Source organism: Ovis aries, chromosome 25, assembly GCF_016772045.2.
Source record: "Ovis aries strain OAR_USU_Benz2616 breed Rambouillet chromosome 25, ARS-UI_Ramb_v3.0, whole genome shotgun sequence".
In the NCBI taxonomy this organism is placed as follows: Eukaryota; Metazoa; Chordata; class Mammalia; order Artiodactyla; family Bovidae; genus Ovis; species Ovis aries.
Window position 1 is genome coordinate 26,759,963 of NC_056078.1, and position 16,276 is coordinate 26,776,238.

The 16,276-nt window shown below is 52.4% G+C and overlaps 1 protein-coding gene across 1 annotated transcript in view; it reads left to right on the forward strand.

The window, feature by feature from the left end:
• The first annotated feature begins 4,562 nt into the window (after positions 1 to 4,562).
• Positions 4,563 to 16,276, forward strand: part of LOC132657144 (cadherin-23-like) — a 349,318-nt gene continuing 337,604 nt past the window's right edge. Inside the window, exon 1 of the mRNA XM_060406596.1 lies at positions 4,563 to 4,961. The gene's annotated coding sequence lies outside the window, so the exon portion shown is untranslated. The remainder of the gene's footprint in view (positions 4,962 to 16,276) is intronic.

Consider the following 16,276-nt stretch of genomic DNA (forward strand, 5'->3'; position numbering starts at 1 on the left):
AGCTTCTGATTGGCTGGCCTGGGCCACGTGCTGTGCCCTATGGCCAGGAGATGGGTGATGGAGGGCCTTCCCTTTCAGTTGTTGCAGTTAGAGCAGGGCCTGGTCCCTCCTCAGCAGGGAGCTCCCCCCAGGAGGAGGGAGGTCTGCATGATGCTGGGCCCTGGGCTGGCAGCATCTCCATGGTTCTTCACGGTTGTCAAAGCGCTCTCTCACTGCCCCAGGAGGAAGGCTGGGCGGGCATCATGATTGTAATTGCAGAAGTGGAAACCAGAGCTCAGAGAGGCCGAGAGACGTGTCCAAAGTCACATAAAGTGGTAAGAGGTGCCCCACAGGTTTAGGGGGGAGGCAAAGGTTTCCTACGGAGAGGCAGATGGGGAGAATTCTGAGCTCTTAGTGGACAACCCTGAAATGGTTTGAGAGATGGAAACTCCAGTCAGGAAGAAAGGCTAGCATTCCAGGGAATAATCCCCTGGAGAAGAGAAGGTGCTAGCTCAGGGCATAGAGATTGAGTTCCCTTGACAAGCTCAGAGTCTCCTGCAGATGCTGCCATCTTTCATTTGGCTGCTTGGTGTGTGGATAGCAGGGCTGCTACTCACTTACAGGGTCAGAAGCCTTCCACAGCTCCTGCGGGGAGAGTCCACAGGCATGTCCCCGGATCTTGCTCACCCTCTTCCCTTCACCCAAGATGCCCCTGTGCTTTTGCCCCCTGTGGAATTCCTATTCATCGTAGCAAAACTCATGAGCAAAACTCACCCAGCTTTTCTGGACTCAACTTTCCTGAGAATCCATCACCCCACTCTCCTTGGACTACCTCTCCGCTTTGTGACACTTACCTTGTCAGCCTGTACCTGATTTATATATCTGTCCCCTCTTGGACTGGGAGTGCCTCAAAGACAGCCTGTTATTCATAGCTGTGTCCCCAGTGTGCAGTGTGGGCTTGTTCCTAGCAGATCCACTCCCGGCTCCTCTGCTATGCTTCAAATCACAGCAGGACTGACCCAAATCCCACTTGGGTCTGCAGCTTCTGGCTGGGGTCAGCCAAAGACAGGTACTGGGGGAGGCCAGAGCTGGGGGAGAGAATTCTCTTCTTCATCCTTGACCTCAAGCAGTGTCTCTGGTAGCAACTGTGTCTCTGGCTCCCACCTGCCAGCTCCACCGTGCTCCCATCTTGTGCTGTGTGACCCTGATCCTAGTGACTGCTTCCTCTCTTCGTCCCTCCAGCCTAGGGTGGGTAGCAGCTTCCTGCCGTTGCTGAACTGAGTCACCTCATCATCCCCTATTTGAATTCTCGGCTCTTCCATCACTGTGTGACCACAGTTGCTTTGAATCCCCTATTACACACTCAAAGCAGTTCTGTGGGTGGGCTGCACTCAGACAGACACCCCAGGTGCTCGCACGGTTCTTGGCACAGAGCGGGCACTTGACAAATGCTTGTGGAATAACGGTGGCAGCCCAAGAATTTCTCTGAACAGAAGTATGATGCCCACATTGGAGGAGGTGAATTCAGCTGAATTCAGAGCTGTTCTGTTCACTTGTAAAATGACTGCAGAAAGCCTGGGGAGTCATAGTTTGAGAAGAGGTGGCAAACCAGAAAGAAAGAAGGATTTAAGATTGGAGAAACTTTGAAGAGCACCTCCTCTAGTAGTTTCATTTTATGAATGAGGAACAGGAGTCTTAAGAGTAGTCATGTCTAGGTCAAAACCAGTTAGAGGCTGTCTGAAATTCAGAAACCAGATCTCCCAACTCCTGGCTCCATCACCATCTGGAACTGTGACTCCCTGAGACCTGTCAGACCACATCTCCGGCCCTGCCTCTTGTCCTCGGGCCCCAGACTCATGCGTCCAGTGGCCTCCCTGACTCTGCACTCAGTCACTGCACTGGCCTCTCACACTCTACACACTCTGGCAGGGAGTGGGTAGGGGGGCTCGCTTCTCTTCCCTCTTGATCCTCTTCCCTCGCTCCCCATCTCAGGGAATAGCACCCTGTCCATTTATTTCTGCAAGCCAGTAACCTGGGGTCTCCATGACGTTTCCCTCTCTCCCCCCCAGCATCACCCCATCTCCCAGGTCTGTAGATTTTTTTACCTCCTGAGTATCCCTTCCCTCCATTTCTACATCACCACCCCAGGCCAGGACTCTGATACCTGGACAGCTGAGATAGCTTACAGAGATGTGAGCGCTGGAGCAGGGGTGAGGGTGGGGAGGTGGGTGGGGTAGGGGGTGGGGGTGGGGGGATTTGTGTGCATATATTTCTGTGTGTGTTTTATTCACTGATGTATCCCAGTGTCAAGGTTCCCAGGGGTTAGCAACTTTTTTGTAAAGGGCCAGATAGTAAATATCTTACACTTTGAGGACTGAGGAATCTCTGTTGCAACTCCTTAACTCTGCAGTGTTACTGTAAAATGAGCCGTAACTCGATGGGCATGTCTATGTTCTGCTAAAACTCTGTACAAAAATGGGGGGCAAGATGGATTTGGTCTGAAATGTGCGGTTTGTTCCTGGTTGAGAACTTCCTGGCACACGGTAGATGGTAACTAAATATGTCTAACTGAAGAAAGATGCTCTTATCATCTATCACCTCCCAATCAATTCCCAGTTTTTCCTATTTTCATGACACTCACACCCTTCAACCTCCACCCCAACCATCTGCTTCAAAGCCTCCACTCCTAGGATAGAGATCAAACCCTGATTAAGCCAACATGCTCTGCGCGTCTGGGCCCTGCTCCCACTGTGGCTTTACACTCATGACCTCCTCACCCTTTGCAGTGCCCCATCCCTTCCAGACTTCCTTCCCTTCCTTATGTATACCAGTTCCTTCCCACCAGGAGGCCTTTGCATATACTGTTTCTTCTGCCTAAAACCCACTCTCTCTCTCCCCATCGTGCATCTCTCAGATCTCAACTCAGTGTTATCTCCTCCAAGAAGTCTTCCCTGGTCCCCTAGGCCAGGTACCATTAAAATATTCCTCGTCCTAGCACTGATTCTGACTGTAATTTTACCTGATTATGTGTTTCATTGACTGTTTTTCCCGTTAGAGAAGCCCTGCAAGGTACAAGGACCAAGCCTATTTCTTCCTCTGTCACATCCCCAGAACCTATTTCAGTTAGCTAGCATTTAGTAGCAATAATGAGTAAATGGTAAAGAACAGGCGCTTTGGAAGCAGGCAGGTTCAGTACCTGACTCCACCACATGGGTAACTCATGCACCTCCCTGCTGCTGCTAAGTCATTTCAGTCGTGTCCGACTCTGTGAGACCCCATAGACAGCAGCCCACCAGGCTCCCCCGTCCCTGGGATTCTCCAGGCAAGAACACTGGAGTGGGTTGCCATTTCCTTCTCCAATGCATGAAAGTGGAAAGTGAAAAGTGAAAGTGAAGTCGCTCAGCCATGTCCGACTCTTGGTGACCCCATGGACTGCAGCCTACCAGGCTCCTCCGTCCATGGCATTTTCCAGGCAAGAGTGCTGGAGTGGGGTGCCATTGCCTTCTCCACATGCACCTCCCTAAAGCCCATTTTATTCCGGTAAAACCACGCTAATGACACACCTACCAGAAAAGCTGTGTTGTGATTAGAATGAAGTCAGACCAAAAGTCTCAGCCCAGTGCCTGACTCCAGGCAGCTATTGTCAATATGCTGATACAGGTCCAGACATCCAGTCATAAGATAAATGGTTAAAAGAATTCAGAATGTTTAGCCCTGGGAGGTAAAGATCAAGGTCAGGGAATGGCCATCTTCAACGAAGCCAGCATAGACTCTTCCTGTTTCCAGCTGTCTGGAAAAGTCATGAAGTCTCCATCCTTATACATGTGCAAAGAGAAACTGGAAGACCCTTATTCCGGTGTGCACCGGGCAGGGGTGAGGGTGCTCAGGTACAGCGCAGGTTTCTTCTAATTCGGGGCCCCTCATTGTGAGCAGCTGGGGACATTGTCAGCTTTGACTGATGGAGAGGGCACAGACGGGAGAGTACGAGTGGGGTAGGGAAGGGCAACTGGTTGAGCCAACACAGCTAAGTGGTCCCGATGACTGGAGGGACAGCCCCGCTAGGGGCTCAGCGCGACTTTGGGAGCAGAGAGGGGGCGCTTAAAGCCAACAGATGGCGCAGGCTTACCTAGACCCGGGCGCCCGCTCGTTCTGGCTTCCCGGGAGCGTTTCCCCGTTCTGCCCGAGGCCAGCCTGGCCCCCACCCCTCTGCGGGACAGTGGGCAGCCCTGCGGAGCACGGCTCTCGCATGCTCCTGGGGCCGCTTTCTCCGGCTTCCTCCTTGCCCCTTTGGGGGATTCCTCGAGTTGCCACAGCAGCCGGTGCCATGACATCGGCAGAGGGCAGTTTCGCCAGCACTGAAATATTCATGCCCTAAGCGCCTGGCCCCGGCTTCGCGCTGCTCCCGGGGGTCCGAGCGGGGTCAGGGGTGGGGGGCTCAGAGATCCTGGTGCCCACCGTGGTGGGAGGGTGGGCGGCGGGGCGCGGCGGGGCGGGCAGGGGCTGGGCGAGGCGGAGGTGAGGGAGGGAGCGTCAGGAGGCGGGGTCTGGGTGGCGGGGGCTGAGCAGGGCGGAGGAAGCGAGGGAAAGTTGATCGCGGACTTGAGCCGCGGCGGCGGCTCGGGAAAGAGGGGCGCGGGCTGCGAGCGCGATGCTCGGTGAGAAGACGCGTCCGACGGCTGCAGGGCGCTGATCCCGGCGGGGCGGGGCGGTCCGGCCCTGGGCATGGGGCGCCAAGGTGCAGGGCTTCGGGGCGATTGGGGCGCGCCTCGTCTGAGCCCGCGGCGCGTCTGAAGTTGCGGCCGGCAAGCGGCCAACAGCGAGTGGACGGCCGAAGGGGACCCAGGAGCGGCCAGCGCGCCGCGGATGAGCCTTCGCACCGGCGGCGAGACACGGCGGTGGTCAGCACTCGAGCAGGCGGCCTTCCGGGGCCGATCCGGAGGAGAGCAGAGCCCAGGCGCGGCGCCGCTCGGCACATGCACACGGTACCCAGAGCCACGCACCGCCCCTTCCCTCTCCGCTTCCCTCGCCTTCTCCGAGCCGTCCACCCGCCACGCGGTGGGAAAGTTGGAGCCGTGGGGTCGCGACCGTAGCCGCCGAACCACTTGTTCTCGGCACGGCCGCCGTGCTCGGCGGGCGCCCGGAGCCTCCTTCCGCCCCCGGCTCGCAGCCAGAATCCTGCTCCCCACTCCCAGCCCGCGGCTGGGCGCGCGGCAACTTTGATTCCCGGCAACTCGGATTCCCTCCGCGTTGGCCTTGGGAGGAAAGGCACTCCACTTCCCACCTCGCTTCCTGGACCCGGGAACGTTCGTGCGCTTTGCTTTTTGCGTCTCAGAGAGGGTCTGGGTCTGGGGTGGGGAGAATTTCGAGGGCAAAGAGGGCGTTGGGGTCCGATCTCGTCTCCTTCTGCGCTCTGGATCCCCCTTTGGACAGTGAAGATGGGGTGGGGCACACCCCCACCGCGGGGTAGGCGTCGGCACTGAAGGGACCTAAAGTCATGTAGCTCTCCCCTCCCCTCATCACCTCTCTGTGCCCGTCGGAGACCCCAAAGGACTCCTGCATCCTCCGAGCTCTGGGCCGGCCATGGGAAGACGCACCCCTCGAGGCGTGCGGCTCGCGCTTTGCCTTCCCCGGCCACCGGCAGTGCTGGTTATCCCCAGGGGCTTGCGCTCAGGAACGCAGCCCCTGTCTCCCCTGCAGGTCAGCCCGGGACGCCTGCAGAACCCGTGCGTGCCAAGGTGGTGGCGGCACCAGCCGGAGGGCACTCAGTGCCTTGCTTTCCCGCGGAGCCAGCACCTAGAGCCGCTACCTCCGTGCCTCCGGCCGAGATCCTGTGCCCTTGCCACCGGCCACCGCCCCCTGCGACCCTAACCCGCAGCCCTTGTGCAGTCAGCAGCCCACTAGGGGCAAATTAGCCTTTCCTGGGTAGTAGCACGCCCCACCCTCCCCAGTAATTCAGAGAGCAGCGCCTGACTCTTTTTTCACGCCTTGCCTTCATACCAGAGAAAGCATTGACCCTTACCTTTCAGCCGCTTAGCAGGTACCCCCGCCCCAATTTGGATTGGATTTTGAAATAAGCTGGAGAGGCACAGGGGGAGTGTGTGTGTGTGTGTGTGTGGGGGGGGGGTGGATGTGTGTGGGTGTGTGTTGGGTGGAGTCAGACAGTTGCCCAGGGGAGAATTAAGCTACCCAGGGTGGGGTGGACTGGAAAAGCCTGGCTGGGGCCAGGAAGAGAGGTGCTGATGAGTCAGCCCATTTATGGGGGAGACCAGGCTTGGAGTTAATGTTTGGTTCATGGTGCAGGGGTAAGTGCACTGACTGCGGTCAGCACCTGTGATGGTGGTCAGCACCTATGAGTCTGGGTTCACAGATGTCACTCTGCGCTGGAGGGGCTTGGAGGAGGCCTCTTAACTGGGGGAACTGGGATGCTTGGTGCTGTCTGGGGAGAGTGGGGATGCAGAGTGGCTGAATGGCAGAGAGGGAGAGTACCCTGTGGGCTGGAAAGGTGACACTACAGAAGTGACTGGTGTGAGCCAGGTAGCTCTGCTCTGGGTGGTGGAGAGCTTCATGAGTGTGTGAGAGGCCCAGAGCTGACTGACATCCTGGGCTCCTCTGGGCTGGGCCCCAACATACACGTCTGCCTCCACCTTCCTGACCCCCTCAAAAAGCTGGGCTTCTCACATCTGCTTACCAAAGAGGTTAATTTGAGGGTTATGATAGTGGATGGTCCTGGTTGCCTCCCAGGTATTTCCTCTGCCCAACAAGCAACCTTACCTGCAAACTCACCATTTGAGGTTCGTTTCTTTGAGCTTAATATTTTGAAGGGTGCCTTTCTGAAGCCCTAATTTAAAATGCACGTACTTCTGGGAGGTGAAGGTCTAGTAGAGCCTTGCTACTCTGAATGTGGCCTGTGGACCTGCGGCATCAGCATCACCTAGGAACTTGTGAGAAAGCAGACTCTTGCACCCCACCCCTGACCTCTTGAATCAGAATCTGTGTTTCACAAGATCTTTGAGAGGTTTGTTTTATCAGTAAAGTTTAAGAAGCCCTGCTCCACAGAACCTTCTCAGGAATGAGCATTTCACAGCCCTTGGTGAAAGAGTGTCAGAAAGATCACTGGATAAGAAAGTAGGTTTGAAAATGAGATTGAGACTGGAACTTCTTTTCCTGGACATTTATGGTAGGGTTGGATTAATTGTCCACTGCTGGCTCCTTAAGGGTATTCCCTGCTAGTGCCAGGAGGGTAACTGTTTTGGGCATCTTTAGACAGATTCAAGTAGCAGTTCAGTTTTCTGTGCAATTAAAGTACTGCCATGTGTGCTGCATATGGGCCAGTAGGAAGAGGGCGGAAGGGGCAGGGTTTTTGGAAGCTGGATAAACTGCTCTGCCTCTAGGAGGCCTGGGGTTGGGTCGATGCTGTCTCTTAAGGAGAAAGAATTAAGGAACTGTCCTCCACTTCATCTGTCCCTCCCAAATGAATGGAATGACCCATCAATCACACCTCTCCATGGCCTTCAGGATTTATGCAGAGGGAGCTGCAGAAATGCTAATTTGGGGCAGTCAGCAGAGGATAGGATGCCAGCCAAGCTCCACTCTTAATTACCCCTGCCACCAGCCCAGGCCGGACACCCCATTTCTGCCACCCAGTGCCCTGGGAGGCCCCTAGGCCCAAGAAACAGGATGATGCCAAGGCATGGTTCAAGTCACCACTCATGGTCCTCTGGAGGAATAATGGTGACCCCAACGCCAGCAAGGCTGGCCTGAGACTGGGGATCTGAGGACTTCAGAGCCTCGGTGGGGCCAACGGTATCACAGGTGAAAGATGGGTGCATGACTCATGCACCCTAGACCTACTTAAGAGGACTGTCCTTCCTCTGTGCTGGCCTTTTTGCCAGGAGGCAGAGTGGCCGGGGGGAGCTGTGGGAGAACGTGGGTTGGCATGGTCATGGAACTAACAGACAGTGACACTCATGTGAAAGATACCTTCATCCGTGAGTTCAAAAACAACTTGGTCAATAAAAGTCTTACTGTTTCCTAGAACCCTCAGGTTTTAAACAAAATTCATTGTTTTAAAACATGAAGGTGATTTTTTTTTTTAGCAAATTAGTTTAACATCTTTGTTCATTTTTTAAAAAATTATTTTTGAGCCTTGATTTGAGTTTTTCTTGGCTCCAGGTAATCCTATTTGTCCATTTAATTGGTGTGCAAAATTATTTGTGAGTTGGACCCTGCCGGATGGGTTATTTCAGAATGGAGCTATTTTGCCTCCAGTGGAAGAGAAGTGGGGAGGGGAACAGGCTCTTCTGGGCTCCAGCCTCCTGCACCAGTGTGGACAGTACCATGAGTCAGGTGGGTGGGAGGGGCGGTTAACTCCCCAGCTGTGTCTTCCTCACTCCTGGCCCTAACATCGCACTTCGCCCTACTCTGCAGTGGTCTGGTCTCTCACTAGACCGTGAGCTCTTTCAGCATGAGTTGTATCTTATTCTTCCTTGTATCCGCAGGGACCGATGCTTAATCACTGTCCATTGACTCAGTGGCTATTACATTGGCATCTAGTATGCCTATAACCGGTTTTAACTATTCACATTGATTCCGTTCAGACTGGGCAGCTAGCGCCCATCTTGCTGTATCCTGGGCTCTGGGCAAATGCCTTTGGAATAGAGGCAGAAACTCATGTGCCTAGAGGGTCTGGGAAGAGAGTAAAGCAGCATCAAATGTAAGACGACAGGGCGTGGTGGGGACTGTGGAGGATAGAAAAGCACAGGTTCCAAGTTAAAGGCACAACTGTAGGCAAAACCCACCTACATGACAGAAGTCAGAATCGTGGTTACTCCAGGGTGTGATGACTAGGGCTCAAGGGTTGCTTTTGGAGTGCTGGAAATTTCCACATCTTGATTTGACTATCTACAAGGGTGGTGAGTGATCATTTGTGCAGAAGAGTCAATTCAGAAGAATTAGAGCATTTATGGAGATAAATAGAAGCATATTTATTTTGGTTCAATATGAAAATAGCTTTATTGAATTCCATAAGGCAGAAAATGCATAGTCTTACCAACGCTATTGACTAGAAGGGTGACAGTGAGAAACTTGGCATATTTAAGAAGTAGCCACATGGAGATAGCTTTCTAGTCTTTCATTGTGAAATGTAATCTGGTTCTGTCCTGGGGAGTGGTACGGACTGCTGCCGCTGCTGCTGCTTTCTGGCTATGTATCTGGGCCTCAGCAGTCATGCTCCTGGGGCTCTGTCTCCCTTCAGCAGTGGCAGGCTTCGAGGCTCCGTGAATTGCTGGGGGCTCGGGGCTCTCCGACATCTGTCCCCAGCCCCAGGGCCCTCAGGCGGTGACACCGAGAGTGACACAGCAGGCTCAGGCTTAGCGTTTGTAGTTCTGATCTTTCCTTTGCAGAGTCTGACGGCTCATGCAAGAGCTGGTTATTATTATGATCATAAACCTGTTCCCTTCCTGATCTTTGTGAAGGCAGCTTGGAGGCAGATAGAGCTTCCATTCCTGAGCTAAGGCTAAGGCCTTACCCAGGCCTTAGTTTTCTCAGTGGTTGAATGGGAATAATTTCCAATGACACGGCAGGCTTGCTTTCAGCATTAATAAGAAGGAAACTCTACAGAAAGCCTTTTGTGCAGGGCCTGGCACATGGTACACATGCAGAATGAGGTAGCTTTTTTTATTATCCCTTTTGATTCAGTCATGTGTTAGGCACATTGTATTCCAGCAAAGAGGTGAAACCTCCCCTTATTTTGAGAGTTGGACAATCTATAAGTTCTTAAATCGAGTTCTGCCTGAGGATGTATGCATGTGTGGTTGTGGTTTTGCATTTTGCATTAATTGTTAGCAACATTAAAAAATGGCATTTTTGTAATAAAGAGCTAGATTTCTGGCATATCTGGCTAGAACAGGCAACACTGGGTCTGTGTTCCCAATTGACAGTAATTGGTTAGGGCTGAGTTGCAGCCACCCCCTTTTATTTATTTATATTTTTATTTTAAACATGCTTTGAGGGTTATATACATACAATAAAGTAAACAGATCTTCAATGAAAGTGATGGGTTTTTGCATATGTGTGCACGTGTGTAACCCCAGCTGGATCTGATGCATCCTTGGTGGCTTGACGAGGCTCCCTCAGGCCATCTCCTGCTCTTTGTGTGTGTGTGTGATACTCTTATTTTATGTAATAGCATATTGTAATCAAGTAATGTAATTACAGAGTTTTCTATAGCATTACTTTTAGAGACTGTTTAGTTTTTCATTATATTCACTGAAGTAGCCACTATCATGATTTCGCTCCGGCTTCTATCAGCACGTGGGTTTTGTAGGCACGCTGATAGCCTTCAGTTCTCCGCAGTCTCCACCATTCCCTGTTGCCTCACATCTGACCCCATTTATTTACACTACATCCTGGCCCCTTTAGCCATGTGAGTTTGTGACATCTATGCCAAGGGCTAGAAATGTCCTTAGAAACTAGCTGGATGTACCATGTACCACGTTACAGGTGCAGAAACTGAGGCCCACAGGCAGGGAGTGGGCTGCTTCTAGACCCTCTCCTGGGGTGAGGTGGGCCTGGGCAGCGGCTAATCAAGGGCAGAGCCCGGCTACTTCCACCCCAGCATGAGGCCAGGCAGACCGTCATCTCTTGGTCCCTGGCAGCCAGGGCCTGACCCTGCAATCATAGTCACCCAGAGCCTCCTGCAAGCTGATCAACCTAAGAGGGAGGGAGTCCTTCCTGAAGATGCATCTTCCCCAGGACAGGCTGTTAGCAGTGCTGCCTTCCTCTTTAAAGGCCAGGCTCCATTTGGAGAGGACCTGCAAAGCCATTTGTGACAAGGGCCCTGTGTACCACCTTGATTGTGTCTGTTTCTGAAAGGAAGGCTGTAATTTGGGAGCCAGTGAAATCAAGGGAGGGAAATAGAGGAGAGCGAAAGAGAGAGAGGAAGGGAGGGAAGGGAGAGAAAACAAAAGGGGTGGCTGGGACTATGTCTGGGTCTTCATCTGTAGTGCTGGTCCTGTCCCCAAGAAATGCTGGCTTTTCCTGGCTTCAGGGTGGGCTGGGTCCCTCCAAGGGCTTCCCGTTAGCTCTGCCCCTCTTCTGCTCTTTGCTACAGAGATAAGAGACTTGTCATCCTGCCCAGGGCTTACCCAGGGCTTCACTCTCCAGCCCTCTGCATCCCTTCTCTGGCTCTCACCTGCCCTTGCCCTGGGAGGAGACTAATTTTGACCTTTTCTCCTGGGGCCAGAAGAGCTGCTATCTTCAGGGACCGGTGGTGACAGAAGCCAGGCCTCTCTCTGTCCCTTCTACAGAGGCCCGAGGCTTTGTCTTAGGAGAGGCATGGGTAGATTGCCACAGGAAAACCAGCATGTGTTGGACAGTGGGGCAGGAGGTCCTTCCTTTGTGTTTTAGGGTCCCATATCTACTGTTGGGGAGACCTTTCATTTAGCCATTCGGTCAACCAATACTGAGCATCACCTGTGTACCAGGCTTATCTAGTGATTGTGGATTTATGCTGAGCATCTACAGCAGTGCTGTTCAATAGAAATACAATTCAAGCCACACATGCAAGTCACATACATGGTTTTAAATTTTCTGGTAGCTATTTTAAAAAATGGAAAGAAATAAATGAAATTATTTTTGATAATCTATTTTATTTAACCCAGTGTATCCAAAATATTACCATTTAGCAATAATCAATATAACAAACTATTAATGAGATCTTTTACATTCTTTTTTTTTTTAATTAAGACTTTGGAATTTTGTGTGTGTTTCCCATTTATAGCACTTCTCAGCTGGACTCAGCACATTTCAAGTGCCCATTGGCCGTGTGTGGCTGGTGGCTACTGTACTGAACTGGGGGAGATAGATAATAAATGCACACTCAAGACAATTACAGATGGTCAGGAGAGCTACAGAGAACACAGAGGATCATTGACATGCTAAAGGCAGAAGACAGAGGAGTTGGGGAAGGCTTCCCGGAGAATGGGAAGATGTGGTCTGTCTCCATGGACCTGAGCCCTGGCAGGGCTGGGGAGGGGAGGGGAAGGTGGGGAGGGGCCCGTGTGTCCTCAGGCAGTCCCCCCAGTATCCCACAGCACCTTGGTTACCAAGCATGGGATTAAATATCCCCTCTCCTTAGAAGACCCAAGTAGAGGGGGCCTGGAACTACTAGCAGTGTTTCAGGAAAGCACCTTATCTCTCTCCCTCTCTCTGTGTGTATATGTGTGTGTCTCATTTTCTATGCATACTTTCTAAGAGAAAAATAAGGATTAGGTTCATCTTTCTGCTGCTTTTTACACTTGGGAGTTTTCCAAGCAAGAAGGACATTGGCTTGGAAAGCTGAGGAAGTTGGGGCAACCTGGAGCAGCTGGGGTGTGTCCTCTGGAGGAGAGGGTCTGGCCTGTCCAAAGTAGCGGGGCTTGGATGCCAGGGTGCTTCTGGTGCTTAGCAGACCTGAAGGCCCATTTTTTTTCCTGCTGGACTGAGATGGGAGGAGGACTGGGAGGGGATCTTGGGGCTTGCAAGAAGTGCCATGGACAGAGTGCTCTGGGGCTGGGTAAATGCAGACCCTCCTTGCTGTCTGGACTTTACCTGATTGACCTGGGCCAGGGTGAACATTCAGGTGCCCACAACGTCCAGTCTGTCTGGGCAGCTGGTGTAAGAGAGTCAGGCTGGCTATGCGGACACTGGGCAAATTGCACATGCTAGCCCCATGTAACAGAGAAGGCAATGGCAACCCACTCCAGTACTCTTGCCTGGAAAATCCCATGGATGGAGGAGCCTGGTAGGCTGCAGTCCATGGGGTCGCTGAGTCAGACATGACTGAGCGACTTTACTTTCACTTTTCACTTTCATGCATTGGAGAAGGACATGGCAACCCACTGCAGTGTTCTTGCCTGGAGAATCCCAGGGACGGCAGAGCCTGGTAGGCTGCTGTCTATGGGGTCGCACAGAGTCGGACACAACTGATGTGACTTAGCAGCAGCAGCAGCCCCATGTAAAAGGGGGCACCACTGCTACGGGTTTGCCTGTGGTTATAAAGCAGCAAGCACGATAAGTGTGGTTAGACACTTCGACTTCTCAAAATTCTCTGGAAATCTAGATTTAAAAACTACAAAATTGTATTTCAAATGTTAGCAACCAATTCAAGTATTTAAAAACACCATGAAGCCATTCATTCATTGGTCAAATTTTTATTGAGCCCCTATTGCGTGTCAGACACTGTTTTAGGCCTCCGGGGTCTGTCAGTGGCTCCCAGTTCAGTTCAGTTCAGTCGCTCAGTCATGTCCAACTCTTTGGAACCCCATGGACTGCGGTATGCCAGGCCTCCCTGTCCATCACCAACTCCTGGAGTTTACTCAAACTGTGTCTATTGAGTCGGTGATGCTCCACCCTTGTGTATATATATTATTGTTGGGAAATATATATTGTTGGGAAAGGCCCTCATGTAAGCTGCATGTAGCCCACAGATGGCCAGTTGATATATGATCTTTGTCATAAATGTAGAGTTTCAGGGATGAAAGTAACATCAGGAAGCGTTTATTAAATACTTACTGTGTGACATAGTAAGGATTAAGCACTCAGACTGCCTTGGGCAAATGACACCCCACTGCCTACTAACTCTGTGACTCTGGGTAAATTGCTTCACCTCTCTGTGCCTGACTTCTCATCTGTAAACTACAACCAGCAGAAGTCCCTGTCTCATTCAGTTGTTGTCAGGACTAAGCAAGGGGTTTTATATGCTGCCCTGAGGTTGGACACTCAGGTGCCTACAGCACCCAGGCATTTAAAAGCAGGGCTGGGCAGTGATTTAACATCCATGGGAGTAAATGAGGGGGACAGCTCACCAGCTTAGACTACAGGTCCTCTGTTTGGATCAGGTTGCCCCATGTGGGAAGGCCAGGCATGTCAGTGCTCTCTGCTCTTGCCTAGACTGGAGACCCCAGCCTGACCTCAGCTGTAAAACCAGGGGGGTCGAATGCAATGACTTTTGTGGTTTAATCTCTGCCCCACACCTTCCCGCTGCTGTTGGCCAGGCTTGCTGGTGAACTGCCCTCAGTATTTCTGGCCAAACTTTAATCCTGGCCTGGACTCTGGGTCCTGACCTGAGTGACTAGAGGACCATGGATTCATCTTGTAGTTTCCTTGTGGTGCTGTACCTATGGTAACTATGAGGCAGGAGAATATGTGTGAACAGTGAAGAAAGATGCCTGTGGCAGGCTTGGGAAGACTGTATGACTGTTCTTACATTGGCTCAAGTGCTTTCATCCTCTGAGCCACAGTGTTCTCAGCAGAAGGAAAAACCCTTCTGACCCTTGATTCGGGGAGGAAGGGGCTCTTGTGAGATACAGGAATGTACTTGGCTAAATGAATTGTGATATACAGACAGCTCAGTAAATAAATATTTTTGAGTTGTCATTATGCATTAATGACTTGAACTATGCAGGATTTACAAGAGATATGCAGATAGATATGTAAATATCACAAACACCTCTAAATTCCAACAGCAGTGAATGGCTCGATGGCTTATGTCCACTCCAGCAACTTGACACCCCTCTTCGGGGAAAGTGTGTAAGTCAACAAATCAAGGGACTACTGTTTGTGGGCACTGTGCAAGGCACAGAAAGTCCAAGAGTTTCGCAACTATTCAGAGTACCATATTTGGGCCAATCTGATGTGTGTGTGTGTGCATGTGTGTGTGAGAGAGAGAAAGAGAGAGACAGAGTGCCCTATAGCCCCCTTTGGGAACGTCAGCATCTCATGTCTGCCCCAGCTAAAGTTTTCCTTCTCTGCTCTTCCTCACCGAAGCTCTCCCCTTCACCCAAAGTGTGTTGTGTCACAGCTGGGGGCCGAGTTAGCACAGGGATGGCTGCAGCCTGGGAAGGAGACAGGAAGGGCATGGGGTGTAAAGAGTGGGGGTTGCAGCAGGCTAGACCTGCCAGGCTGGCTGACCTGCCAAGCCGAGCCTGAGGACTGTTGGAAACTGGAGCTCGGGCCGGAAGAAGGGAGCCCATGAATAATACAGCGGAAGGGAGGCTGTTAACTAGGTGACCTCATTGCACCTGTGTGGTTCACAGCTTCCTGGGGAGCCGCCACGGGCAGCCAGGGTGTCGGGCGAGGGCAGAAGGGAGAGCGAAAGGCCCAGTAGAGAAACAGGGCCTTCTTTTCCTTCCCGCTCTCCTTTCAGCTCTCCAGCTCAGAAGTGCTTTGTACTAGCAGCTCCTTCTCCTTCTGGTTTTGACCCAGCTGGCCTTGGCCATGGGCGTGGGCGCATGCGTGCTGGGGAGCGAGCGCAGGCGCGCAGGCGTGCGCGTGGACGCGTGCGTGCACTCACGCAGGTGTGCTGGTCACCAGCGTTCCTGAGCAGAGGCGGAATGTGAGGCTGGGCCTTCTCTGGTGCCCTGCCTTTCAGGCCTGCTTTCCAGGTCTGTTTGCTGAACTGGGTGGGCCTGCTCCTGGCCTCTGTGTCACCTTTGTCAAGGTGGCCCCCTCTCTGGGCCATTTCTGGCCACCATGGACAATACAGGCTTCTGGGCCAGGACGGTATGGCATCCCAAGGTTTCAGCCTCTGACAAGGGAAGCACCGTTTGATGTAAGTTGGGGGTTGGCAGCCCTGACTTTCTCTTCTAATGCTGTGGGGTCCGTCATTTTTAAGTGTTTGTCACTGGAGCCCATTTACAGCCACCCAAACCTGGCACAGAGGAGCCTCCCTAGCTCCTATAGCTCCCGGTGAAGCAAAGAAGATCTCTGGGAAGATATGGGGGCCGTTTTAGGACCAAGCAGAAGGAAATGAGCTTGAACTGCAGCAGGAGAGCAGAATTGCAGACCCGAGGAGAAGCTGGTTGAACAGTGTGTGGGGTGAGGGGCAGAGAAAGAGGTGAGATGCTGGAGTCCATTCCCAGAGGAGACTGACTTTACCTGGCTTTCCCTTCCAAGGAGCTGTTTCCAGACCCCTGGCCTAGGGGTGGGAAGCAGAGGGCCCCTGGCCAATACCTGAGACCAGAGCAGGAGCCCCAGCCTGCACCTCCTTGGTCCTGAGTACTGTCAGCAAGGATCTGACCCCTGAGGAGGAGGTCAGGCCCTCCTCCCCAGGACTGGAAAGGGACTTTCCTCCAAAACCACGCTCTGGCCTTAGCCTGCTTCCTCAGACTTAGGAGCCCGGGCCCAGTGACCTAGGCCTTCCAGCTGCCCTCTGAAAACTAGGCCTTTAAGAAGTGGTACCGCAAGGAAGGGGACCAAAAAAAAAAAAAGGTGGTTCACCTCCATGTACACACACACCTCTCTGCACAGACTCATAGAC